General features: G+C 39.3%; 1 protein-coding gene across 1 annotated transcript in view; it reads right to left on the bottom strand.

Moving 5' to 3' along the window:
* thrb (thyroid hormone receptor beta) overlaps positions 1–13,737 on the bottom strand; it is a 155,441-nt gene that overhangs the window by 67,855 nt on the left and 73,849 nt on the right. The window lies entirely within an intron of this gene.

The following is a 13,737-nucleotide window of genomic DNA, read 5'->3' as shown; positions in this document are numbered from 1 at the left end:
TACTGAAATCAGTGGCTACTGTCAACTGTTTGGTTACTAACCTTCTAAAAAATATATTTTGTGTTCAACAGAAGAAAGAAACATACAGATTTAACGATGATGATAAAAATAGAACAAATAATTTATAATAGAAAACTCACATGCGAGACAGCGTGTTACACATGAACAATAGGCCTACCAGACAAAAGAAAGGTGAAAACAGAGCAACTTAATTACTGGGCAAATGAGGGAAATAATGACCAACACCTGTGCAGATCAAATTAATAACCACAGGAAACTACTGAAAACAAATTAAAAGACCACGATAATGAGAACAACAACAGAAAGACTAAAAGCCAGTGACAGTGAGTAAATAATGACAGGATTTTTTTTTATTTGTGGGTGAACCATCCCTTTAACAGGCTACATGTAAGAAATAAAAGATCAATCTATCACTTTATCACTATACTTTTTTGAAATCTTAAAAAGTATGAAGTTTACCAAACACAGAAAGTACACCTAGGTTACTTAGGACACTTAGGTTAATGGATTAGAACAAATACCGCTTGAGGAATATCATTACTGCGCTGGAACACAAATACTGTAAAAGAAGTTTCTGTTGTCTCTCAGACAGAGGGTAAAAGTGCAGAGTGTGAAACTCTAACCGCTGTTGTTACAGGACACACTGCTGCCAAGAGAAAAAGGCTCATTTCACCACAGAATGACGCCGAGTACACCACACACAACAGACTGAACAAGAGCAACGGAAACTGACACCGCTTCCCTCAGAAAGATGCGAATTTCCCAGAAAACAAATCTACAAAGATAAAGATAAGACTTTAAATTACAAGATCTACTGAGCTTCTACTTTAAAACCCTTGCGAAATCAAACAAACAAACAATATGGTTGCCAGAAGTGTGCAGCTTTTCACTGGAGAACCTGCAGCCTATATATATACAAATATGTGCAACAACTAGCAAACCATTATTCTGGAAAACATCTGCATCTACAGTTCTTTGTCAAAATGCTATATTTACTCACATGCAAATATAAATACCTGCCACCACGGGCAAAGTTATTTAGCAAACCATAGTGAATAGTTGAGACAAAACAGTGGCAACAATGGGCAATCTATCAATTACAGCTGTCTTTTTAAGGAAGACTAAATGTGATTATTCATATTCAATTTTGTGAACGGAGAAAGTAAATTAAAGTGGAAAGACTTTTAGATTGCAAAACAAATCATTAATGACATTGACTGAGGTGTTGCAGATGTTTCTAAGAGGTGAGACACTTTATATTGAAGATTGTTATAATAATGGAAATGAATAAGGATTAAGAAAGTCATTTGGGATGGGTCATAGGACACCAATTATAATTCCCATAATAAGGTCCCTCCAGTCATTATTCAGCAGCTATCGCTTCGCTCAGGAACTAATCACCCACCTCAATCCCCAGCTCCTCCTCTCGTCCAGTCAGGACTTGGCAGTGAATATATCATTGAGTCAGACCATTGAATCATGTTGTTAAAATAATCACGTAGAATATTAATGGTATCTGCTACATTTATCATTGATGTTGGTTCTGTTCTGTTACCCTAGAGGGGGTATTCTGCTCTCCCTGCTCCTATCCATGCTAGGCTGCATGGATGGGCAGGGAGTGTTTGCCCAGAACAGAACCATTCCCCCAACCTAAAATGTATGCTAATCATAAGTTATATTGACGATAGTGGTCCTGACAGAACTAATTTATCCTCAGTAGAAATCTGTTAAATGCTAGTCTGTTATTCCAGAAGCAGTTAACAGGAAATGACACTTTATCAGATATGACGTTCTTTGAAGCAGCATATCACCACACTTGCGTCACGCTGTGCTTCCTCATACCTCTGAACATATGCAACCACATACATGAATGTCCCACACCGAATGAGTAGCACGATAAGTCACACGGCCCTGGCATTTCCCTGAGTGCTCAACCTCTATTCATGAGCTGTAATGAGGGAATACATCTTCAAAGCTTGATAACTTAACTTCAGATTTGGCTCACCCTTCGTACTGCACTGCATGTAGTTCTGCGTATTTTTGCAACTTTGAAGCCCCCTACTGCTAAGTAAGTGTAATTCACATAAATATATCTATAAATCTATAAAATCCATAAATATGTGTCATAGTTACAGCGGATACTAGATGTTCCTTTTGCCTTTGTTTCTGCCGTAAAGCAATTCGCCCTTTCCACAGATTGCTTCACGGCTCATCAAACTTACATGCTCTCAGAACAGATGTTTGGGGTGCATTCGTCATACTATTAGTCAGTGTGCCATTCGGAATTATTCTGAAACTAATATTTCAAGGTAAAAACCCTTACATACAGTTGCTTTAACCAGCTGCAACGTCACAGCAACGCTTCACATTCTCTGAGCAAACTGCCTTTCTATGCAAATGGATGCAGTGCATTTTCAAACGGTGGCGATATTTGCTTGACGCATTGTGCTCTTACCAGCACAAAAAGGCTGGTGTGAACAGAATTTCATTTAATAAGGATCTTCCAGTGATCATTGTAGCAGTAATATAGGCCCAGCAAAGCATGTCAGATTGTAGTGATTTGCTGTTTGCTGCAAAATGCTCCGAACTGGCCTGCAATCTGGGGTTTTATGCTGTGCAATCTGCAGTCATTAGTACTAATTTTGTTTAATCATTTAAATATCACATTTACTTGATTTGCTAAATTAGTTTTGGTGAATAGTATGCTTAGACAATGCAGAAAACATGCAAAATAAATGATTATATCAGTGGCACAATTCATTTTTAGAGATTTCCCACTGAGTCTTTATTATCAACATGTTGCATATATGCATTCTGCTTTGCATTCAGCAAGTTTCCTCCAACTTTGTATTTGAAACGCCTACAGACACGCACCATCCTATAGGTTATTTTGCATGTGTATTGAGGTCAGTCTCTCATGCAGTGTTTCACTGACCCTTTTATTTAACACAATGTGAAAATATTTACATTTTAAGACTACAGAACATTCATCAACCCTTCTCTCGTAATACTAAATTTATGTTCCTTGAGCCCTTCAGAGGCATTTCTGTAATGTGTGCACACGATTGCATGCATGTTTATGTGCATCTTGACCGGGGTTGGAAATTAATTGGGGCTTGAGGCGAAAATACCTCCAAAATGAACAAAAGTGGATCCCCAGTTCAAGATAAGGTGGCAAAAATGTATCTAATAAGAAAAAAACGTGGTTTTTGGGCCCTAATTCAGACTTATTAATTGAATAGTTAATTCATAACAAGATGGCGCCGATGAAGATGGCGGCCTCCGTGGCGTGCTCTGCAGTTGTTTTTGTTAGTTTGTCCTGCCTTTAGTTATATCCCTGCAATCAGTTTCACCAGAGACGAATTGCTGGACATTCGGCACTACACATCACCCGATATATTACCGGTTTTCGACTATTCTGATGTTTTGCTGGACATAGCAGTTGGCGGATCAGCTGCGCTGATCAAGCGCTTCAGGACGCGCAGACGGGGGAAGCAAGCCGGCGCCCTCGTGAAGCTCAGGCAGCGCGGATTTCAAACGCCGTTGCCTAGCATCCATCTAGCGAACCTCCGCTCTCTACCCAACAAAACGGACGAACTCCTTTTGCTCTCCCGGACAAATAAGGATTTCTCACACTCTGCTGCTCTGTGTTTCACGGAAACCTGGCTGAATGACACTATACCGGACAGTGCGTTAAATCTGCCAGGCTTTCAGCTGTTTAGAGCGGATCGCGACGCAGAATCAATGGGAAAATTGCGCGGCGGCGGGACATGCTTTTACATCAACGAAAGGTGGTGTACAGATGTAACGGTGTTAAAGAAGATGTGCTGTCCCGATCTAGAAGCGCTTTTCATTAACTGTAAGCCTTTCTATTCGCCGCAGGAGTTTTGCTCGTTCATTCTCGTGAGTGTTTACATACCTCCACAAGTGCATGTGAGCTCTGAATGAGTTCTACTACAGGTTTGAAAAAACACCCCACACCCGCCCTGAACACCTCTCCACACAACCATTCACACCTCCTGCAACCCCCCTCTCCCCCACACCTGCACCTCAAATCAGTGAAGACGAGGTGCGCCAGGTCTTCCGGAAGCAGAAAAGGAGAAATGCACCAGGCCCAGATTGTGTTACACCGGCCTGTCTGAAATCCTGTGCTGACCAGCTGGCCCCCATCTTCACACAGATATTCAACAGATCACTGGAGCTGTGCGAAGTCCCTTCATGCTTAAAACACTCCACCATCATCCCCATCCCAAAGAAATCCAAAATTACAGGACTAAATGACTACAGGCCTGTGGCTCTAACGTCTGTCGTCATGAAGTCTTTTGAAAAACTGGTGCTGGCCCACCTGAAGGACATTACTGGACCCTTGCTGGATCCTCTTCAGTTTGCCTACAGAGGAAACAGGTCTGTGGACGATGCAGTCAACATGGGACTGCATTATGTTCTGCAACATCTAGACAGACTAGGGTCTTATGTGAGGATCCTGTTTGTGGACTTCAGCTCGGATTTCAACACTATCATCCCAAACCTCCTCCTGCCCAAATTAACTCAGCTTTCCATGCCCACCTCCGTCTGTCAGTGGATCAACAGCTTCCCCACAGGAGCTGCTGAAACAGTTCTACTCCGCCATCATTGAATCCGTCCTCTGCACTTCAATAACTGTCTGGTTCAGCTCAGCTACCAAATCTGACTTCAGAAGACTACAGAGGGTAGTCCGGACTGCTGAGCGAATCATTGGTACAACCAATCTTCTCTCCAAGAACAGTACTCATCCAGAGTGAGCAAAAGGGCTGGCAAAATCACTCTGGACCCCTCACATCCAGCACACTCCCTCTTTGAACTGTTGCCATCTGGTCGACGATACAGAGCTCTGAGCACCAGAACGGCCAGACACAGGAACAGTTTCTTCCCTCAGGCAATCCATCTCATGAACACTTGACAATAACTGTGAAACACACAACACTATTTATACACCCATACACTTATTTATCTAACACACACACTTAGTCTACACTTTAAATTTGCACATAATATACCTGTACATACAAACAAACTGTCTATTGTAATATACCTGCACATACAATTGTCAATTTATATATTGTTATTATTTATTTACTTGTTCTATTTTTTTTTTATTATTTTATTATCTGTGTTTTTGTACTGTCGCTGTCACTGCGGAAGCTTCTGTCATGAAAACAAATTCCTTGTATGTGAAAACCTGGCAATAAAAGTTCATTACATTTATGTCTCACATAATTGTGACATGAATCAAATTCAAGTAACCCCTTCCAAGGGCCCTCGATGATCTCTGTGTGTTTGTGCTTGGTCTGCAGTTCAGAGAACTCATTGTCATGACTTTAAACCCCAAAACAGAAACATTTTATGACAGCTTTTCTTGGAAGAGCCACAGGGCCAAACTATGACTTATTCACTAAAACAGATGCAAACAAAGACAAACACACACAGGTGAACAACAGACCTGTGAGTTCAGCGTCAAGGAATAACATCAAATCAGACACAGTGAAAAAAAAATGCTCATTTGCTTTTCATTCATTCACTTTGCTTTTCATTAGATTTTTAGTCTTTAAAAAATGTGGCAAAATTCAGCTAGATAGGTTCACCATCTTGAGTCAGTGCTGTATGTTATTCCCATATTAGAGCAACGGAGAAACAATGTGGAAACACAGAGGCATGTCCCCCAAACAAGTCACAATGAGAAATTTATAATTGTGGGGTGTTGTAATAAAAAAGATGATGTTTTAATTATGTAGTGCCTTTCCCAAGCTCACAGTTGATTTACAATAAGTAATTAAAGGGATACTCCACCTAAAAGTGTTTCATCATTCACTCAACTACCCTCACGCCGTCCCAGACGTATGACTTTCTTACTTTAAATTAAAACAAACAAAGATTTGCAGAAATATATTCCCTCTTTGTAAGTCCATATAATGCAAGTGTACTGGACCTCCATATCTGATGCTTCAAAACCATCACACAACTGTAATCTATAGCAGTTGATGAATCAATGTCCTAAGGTCAAATGATTGGTGTAAGACAAATACTAATATATTATGCTCTTGAGTTAAAATAAGCAAGCTAACATGCAGTATTGCCATCTATATCTGTCATTCTATGGACATGGTCAGGATGATCTGCTGAAGTTCAAACTGAGCATCAGAATGGGGAAGGAGTTGATTTAAGTGACTTTGAAGTGACAGGCTGGTCTGAGTATTTCAGAAACTGCTTATCTGCTGGGATTTTTTTTTTCACACACAACCACCGTAGGTTTACAGAGAATGATCAGAAAAAGAGCAAATAGACAGTGAGCGGCAGTTCGAAATGAAATGAAAATGCCTTGTTGATGCCTGAGGTCAGAAGAGAACGGCCAGACTGGCTCAAGCTGATAAGAATACAGTAGGTATGCAGAAGAGCACTGACTTCAGATGAATTGGAAGAAAAGTAATTTTTTGTGTGGTTGGAACTTTCTAAATATTTTTTTGCAAAACTCCAAAAAAAAAAAAAAAGTACCATTAATTCACTGCCATTTCCAGCTGAAGTGAACACTTGTAGAAGTAAAACACCAATAACTTTTATTTTCCAGTGGCAGATTATCAAATAATTACTGTAAGTCTTATTTCCATCTAGTTCCTTGCACAATTCTATGCTATGACCTCTAAACAATAGTGCATGATTTCTAGACTAATACATTTTCACATTTATATCACATAGCTTGGAATCCAAGCAGGATACCAACAGTTTGCCGTGGAGAATCTATGTGACACCAGGATGAAGAACACTTATTTTACAGCTGAAGAACAGATTCCAGGCTCTAGCAGATACTGAGAACCTCAAGCAGCCAGACATAGGGGAACTTAACATTAAGTGGGAGCAGGTCAAAGCATATTCTGAAACCAGTGAAGCATGCCATAAGAAAGCTGAACAAATAATGAAGAAAATGGCAAGACCATTTTCTTCATTATTTGCTTGTAATATTGTCCATGTGCCTTCATATTACAAGCCAAGCATAAGCAGCAGTTAACAAAGGGGAACAAGGCAAGGTGTATAATGGCGCTTTTCCACTGCATGGTACGGCATGGCAGGACTCGCTTTTGGGGTGTACGATACCTGGTACTTTTTCAGTACCACCTCGGCTGAGGTTCCAAGCGAGCCGCACAGTTACCAAAATGTGAGGTGTAAACCCTGCTGATCACTGATTGGCCGGAGAGAATCGTCACTATCGGTGTCATTGAACTTGCGACTTGAGACACTAGAGCCGCTAGATTAAATCATCACAGCCAGCGAGGATCGAACACAACTTTTTTTTTAACGAACGCAACAGTTTTGAACGAGCGCACTTTTTTAAATCAACAAAATAATGGCTGTTTCTTGGTCTGTTGAGTAAGTACAGACGTTCCTCTCGTTGACAGCCGAGGAGCTGATCCAGCAAGAGCTTGATCGGACGATGCGGAACGAAAAAAAGTTAAAAACATCCACATGTCGAGAATGAAGGACACCATTCCATCGATTTGCTCCATTGTTGTGTGTTTGTTTGTATCGTGTTTACGACGATGTCATGGCAGTAGAGGCGGTGCAACTTTAACGACATGTCTATAATCCCGCCCACTCTAAAGCTGTACTAAACTGCAGTGGAAATGCAAACCGAGCTGAGCCGTACCATGCAGTGGAAAAGCGCCATAAGATCACCAAGATTGTCTGTGGAAAGTATAGAGGAACAACTGATTTTCCAATCACAGACAAGCAGGGGTGACTTCTTACATCAAAAGCAGAACAAGAAGCTCAATGGCCAGAGCACTTTAGTGAAATCTTATATAAACCACCACCAGGGATCCAAGATGTCTGCCGAGAGCAGAGATTATTTGTTAGGCTCCACACCTGCTCTTTTGTACCAGCCTTTCTTGCGAATTCTGGTTGGATTGGTCTACATTCAACAGTTTTATTTCTTTTATAGGAAAGAAATCAACATTTATTCATGGAAAAACTCAGGATTACCAGCTTTAAACCACAACATGGGAGTAACAATATGTGACTGCACATGGCTGATCTGTTTGTTGGACTCTACATCTGCTCTTCGACTTTCTGTACAAGCTTTGTTTACAAATTCTGGCTGGTTTGGTTTATATTTTCAACAGTTTTATTCTGAGGAGAAAGAAACCAATAAATCTTCATCGTGATCTTTGGGTTCTTCTTTACCTCTCTCACCAAGGCTCTTCTCCCCCGATAGCTCAGTTTGGCCGGACGGCCAGCTCTAGGAAGGGTTCTGGTCGTCCCAAACGTCTTCCATTTAAGGATTATGGAGGCCACTGTGCTCTTAGGAACCTTAAGTGCAGCAGAAATTTTTTTGTAACCTTGGCCAGATCTGTGCCTTGCCACAATTCTGTCTCTGAGCTCTTCAGGCAGTTCCTTTGACCTCATGATTCTCATTTGCTCTGACATGCACTGTTAGCTGTAAGGTCTTATAAAGACAGGTGTGTGGCTTTCCTAATCAAGTCCAATCAGTATAATCAAACACAGCTGGACTCAAATGAAGGTTTAGAACCATCTCAAGGATGATCAGAAGAAATGGACAGCACCTGAGTTAAATATATGAGTGTCACAGCAAAGGGTCTGAATACTTAGGACCATGTGATATTTCAGTTTTTCTTTTTTAATAAATCTGCAAAAATGTCAACAATTCTGTGTTTTTCTGTCAATATGGGGTGCTGTGTGTACATTAATGAGGAAAAAAATTAACTTAAATGATTTTAGCAAATGGCTGCAATATAACAAAGAGTGAAAAATTTAAGGGGGTCTGAATACTTTCCGTACCCACTGTATATCTACAAAACTACAAACATATTTATCTTTAAAGGTTTAAGGAATAAAGTGGTTAGTGAGCTGAGAAAAGTAAAGTCATCTTATTTCAAGCAGTTGTTTGCTGACTCACAGGGCAATAGCTTATTTAGAAACATATGAATAAATTAACTAATCAGAAATTCAGTCAAAGTAAGGACTTAACAAAACTGAATATAAATGGAAAGGTCAGTACTGATACTTTGGAAATTGCAAATGAATTTAATACCTTTTTTATTAAATCAGCAGAAGAACTTGCAGCAAATTTCAATTCTGTTTATCACATGATGTAGTAAGAAATTCATCTTTTTATATTTCATAGGTTGATCAAGATAAAATCTGTAAAATTATTAAATTACTAATAGCTCATTTGGTAAATGTATCTATTAAAACTGGTGAGTTTCCACAAAATTTTAAAACAGCTGTGGTGACCCCAGTTTTTAAGTTTGGAGAGACTGATGAGGTGTGTAATTAAAGACCCATTGTAGGGTATCAGAGCGAATCAGACGATTTAAGATTTGATCAGATTGGTGTTGAACAACCCAAAGAGCCGAATTCCACAAACAGGCCCAAGACAACTGATGTAATCTGTCAGTTGCTACAAAAAAACAGTAGTGATGAGGCAAAGACCAGAGGGGCAGTAAGTGGGAATTGTAGAGTTCGGAAATGCAGAACTACGGTGGGTCATCATCCTTTTCAGTGAAAGGTTTGCATCTATGGAACAGCATGCCTGTAGATTTAAAGTTGTAATTAGAACTCACAGTTTTCTCTACAAAGCTGAAACAATGGCTGAAATCTCTACAGCGATGTGAACATTGAGTACCTTAGGCTTATTCAGGCTGGTTAAGTTTACATTTTCTTTCTGTAGGCAGGATAATTTACATTTTATGCTTGTGACTTTGTATAAAGTTACATATGTGCTTAGGTATGTTAATATGGTAACATATACTCACATATTTATCTGTATATACACGTGTACTTATACTTGTTTAGTTCCTTGATGATTGTGTTTGGTTTTTATTTGAATGTTTTGATTTCATGTAAAAGCCTAACCAGGGACGAGGGCTGTAAACTAGCTTTATGCTATATGCCCTATGTGCACGTCATCTGTTGTCTGTGTGTAACAATGCCTAGTGTATTGTACCTGTTAAATAAACAAACAATTAAAATAAAAAACCAACAGCAGAGGCTAATATTCAAGAAGCAGAGATGTTAATGTTGCCCCACGAGAAAGGAGAAATCATCTCAGCCATCAGATTCGTCAAGAGGTTGTATTGACCATATATTCACATTGCAAAATTGCCCTCGGGACAAATTCTCAGTGAATACCTCGAAGACTGGACAAGTGCTTGGCATAGATCCCTATGGCCAGCTATGGACGTGTCAAGCCAGGACCAGCTAAGACCACAAAACAGTTTCAAGCAAGAGGGGCGATCATATGCTTGTGGCCATTGATATAAATGTCTTGACCTGCTGGACGGACTACAACCTTTCCCACCTAATACCAGAATAACGAATCTCGATCTTCAAGCAGACGGAGCTGGATGCAAAACATTTTGAATAACATCAATCCATAAGTTTCGTTTCCTTGCTGCTTTCAATTTGGCTTGCTTAGTTGAGGTTTAAAAGACTATTAATAATCAGTAAAGTTATTGATTGACTGCACTGACACTACTGGATGAGAACAAAACTTGAATTGAATTTAGCTGGATAATGACAATATTGTATTCTGTAGAACTGCTTCATAGCTGAATCCAATTTGTTTCACAATTGGCAAATTGTACGTCATCAACACTTAACCTGAACTGAATCATCACTGAAATATCTTGAGCTGAATAATTAATTTATTGTCTTGTTAGAGCCGCTTTACCTTTATTTTCTTAATATAGTGCTTTATACAATACTGATTGTGTCAAAGCAGCTTTACAGAGTCAAACAGGAAAATAGTTTGTCAATAATGCAAGAAGACAATAACAAAAAGTCAATTTTTCAGTTGAAGTCAGTTCATTGATGATTCAGTGATGCCATCATCCAGTTCAGCTCTCTTCCAATAGTTTCTGTGCAATCAAGCTGACATTATTGCCAGAAATTAAGCATCCCCAACTAAGCAAGGCAAAGGCAACAATGGCAAGGAACCAAAACTCTATCAATGACAGAAATGGAGGAAAAAAACCTTGGGAGAACCAGGTTCAGTCCAGGGCCAGTTCTCCTCTGGCCAGACAAAACCAGCATGATGTGGTTAAATTCCAAACACAGGTCAGATTGAGCAGAGGATGCTTTACAGCAGTCTCATATTTGATTAAATTTTCATAATTTATTCTGCTATTTTCCTGTTTATTACTGTGAAGTTGCTTTGAAACTTGATCTTTATTGTATAACACGCTATATAAATAAAGGTGACTTCACTTGACACTACTCTAACCCCTAACCAATTAAAGCTGAAACAGTGGCAAAAACGTGTGGCGGTCCAATACAGTAATAACACTAACATGAGACTGTATCAAAGTTGTGGCCTTTCCACCTTACTTTATGGCTCTGAATGTTGAAGAATGACAGAGAACAACTGGACCAAACTGCCAACTTTCCATACAAGGAACCTCCGGGAAATCCAGCAAATATTCTGTCCGGAATCCATCTCTAACCAACAATTACTCACGCAGTGCAAGCAAGAAAGCATGGACACTATTACCAAGAGACGGCGATGGATATGGATTGGGCACATCATCCAAACAGAACAAGAATAGGCACCAGAGGGAAAATGAAAGTGAGGAAGACAAAAGACAACCTGCCGTTGAACAGAACTGAAGACCCAAAACCACAGCAGGGATACCACTCAAAAGTTGCAGAAAAGAAACAGGAGTGGTGAATCCAGGAGGTAGAACCAAGCTAAAGTTGTATGGTTGCTTTAGCAAATGCATTTTTAATGCAAGGTTTAGGGTATGGTTTAATGTAGGTGGCACTTTTCAAACATGATAAAGCATTAACCTTTTAGCTTCACTTAATGGACATTTCATTTCTGAACTGCCACGAAATAATAAACAATATATACAATATACATAAAACATGGCCACATTTGCTTTTATGTTTCAGGAAAAACAAACAAACAAAAAAAACATTCACTGTACAGTACAATTCACTTTGAAAGCGCTGCGATATGTGCAAGAAGAGACATATCCTTTTTCAGAAATGTTGCTTCAGGCATGTTTTTCCATGGATCCTGGCTTGTAATTGCACACTTTCTCCTTTTGAGACAAAACATACAGTATTGGAACAACTTGAGAGCAAATTATCTTTTTGCACTTAACTATTAGTTTAAGTGTCATATAGGACAGAATGTGTAGCATATAACCATGCCCTGTGCAGTACTGTGAAGTACGACAGCCTGCTGTACTCACTGCTGACCCTTCTGCTTGTGTTTTCACACAGGACAGACATGTCTCGCTGGTCAGAGTGCAGTGTGCTGCCTCAGATTTAGTCAATAATGACGCCATCTGTTCCCTGTGAGGCTGTGCGTGTGTGTGTGTGTGAGAGCTGTAATGTGGGAAAGGCCATCTGAGGAGAGCGCAGCCATACAGAAAAACTCATGTGTGAACACAAACACACACGCTCATGCTATGAAGAGCTGCACTCTGCCCTCATTGTCCTAACATGACCAATCATCACACTGCAACACAAGCAGGGGATTATGGAGCACAATGCAGAAAACATAAGAAAGAGATATTGATGTAAATTGTCATATCATAAAAAACTATTTGGTAGCACCAATGGACAGTCATGAAATCAGACCGTAACATAAGGCTGGGCGATATAGCTAAAAAATGTATCAACGATATAATGTTTCATATCGTTCGGTATCGATAATTATTGACATTTTTTTATAACCTTTTTTAAAACAAAGAGCAATAGAATTTTTTTTTAATTTAACCACTGTGTTTTTAAATTAACCCAATTTATTGAGACAACAGTCAAACACACAAAAAAAATTAAACAAATGAGCAAAATAATGTAGCATATTTAAATTGTCAACGCAAGGAAATAAGTCTATAAAAAACGTGCATTATTTCTACATTAACTCATATAAATCAAATTTAATTTAATAAATTGCATAAACAATTATGAACAAAACAGCATCATGTATTTATGCATTGCTTAATCCAAAGAGCCGAAGTGCCGCTCACACAGACTGCATTTAAAAACATGTGAGACGCAGTGAAAAGGAATAAACCTCCACAAATTGGTGACGTGTTTTCTAAAAGTTTAAACTGTTTTAACTTTGCATGGCTACATCTCTTGTGTGACGCGAGTGCAGCAGTCATATTTGTCATTCTAAAAGATGCGCTGAATATGCGTTCTGTGTGAATGGCTTGGTTTCGGTTTTAACCTAATCAAGAACTTATCGGTATTGACCTTCTATATTTCTATAATATTTTGAATGCATAATGCAGCAACTGTGTCTCGTGGGCTAGACTAACAAAACATTAAAATGCAACAACGTCACTTACATCATCATCACCGCATCTCGTGTGCCACTGATGACGCTCCCTGACGCACACCTAATATTTGATTTGACTATTTTTGCATTCAAATGCAAATATTTATTTTAAATTCAACTAATATTCATTTTTTTATTTTACAATCGCCTCATCACAGGCAGGCACAGCACTCATTTCAGCATGTGTTCATGTTTTTGTGTGCAGTCTGCGTCACTCAGCGCACGTGCTGTGCACTATATCGAAAATTTTTTCGTTATCGAAGAAGGTGTACCGTTGATAAATATCGATACCGTTTTATCGCCCAGGCCTACAGTGACACCATATTAGTTTGATATATAGCCTACTCTATGGTGCTAAATTATACCATGTTCAA

Source organism: Sinocyclocheilus grahami, unplaced genomic scaffold (genome assembly GCF_001515645.1).
Source record: "Sinocyclocheilus grahami isolate Dianchi unplaced genomic scaffold, SAMN03320097.WGS_v1.1 scaffold1394.1, whole genome shotgun sequence".
NCBI lineage: Eukaryota > Metazoa > Chordata > Actinopteri > Cypriniformes > Cyprinidae > Sinocyclocheilus > Sinocyclocheilus grahami.
This window is presented reverse-complemented; position numbering and strand designations above follow the sequence as displayed.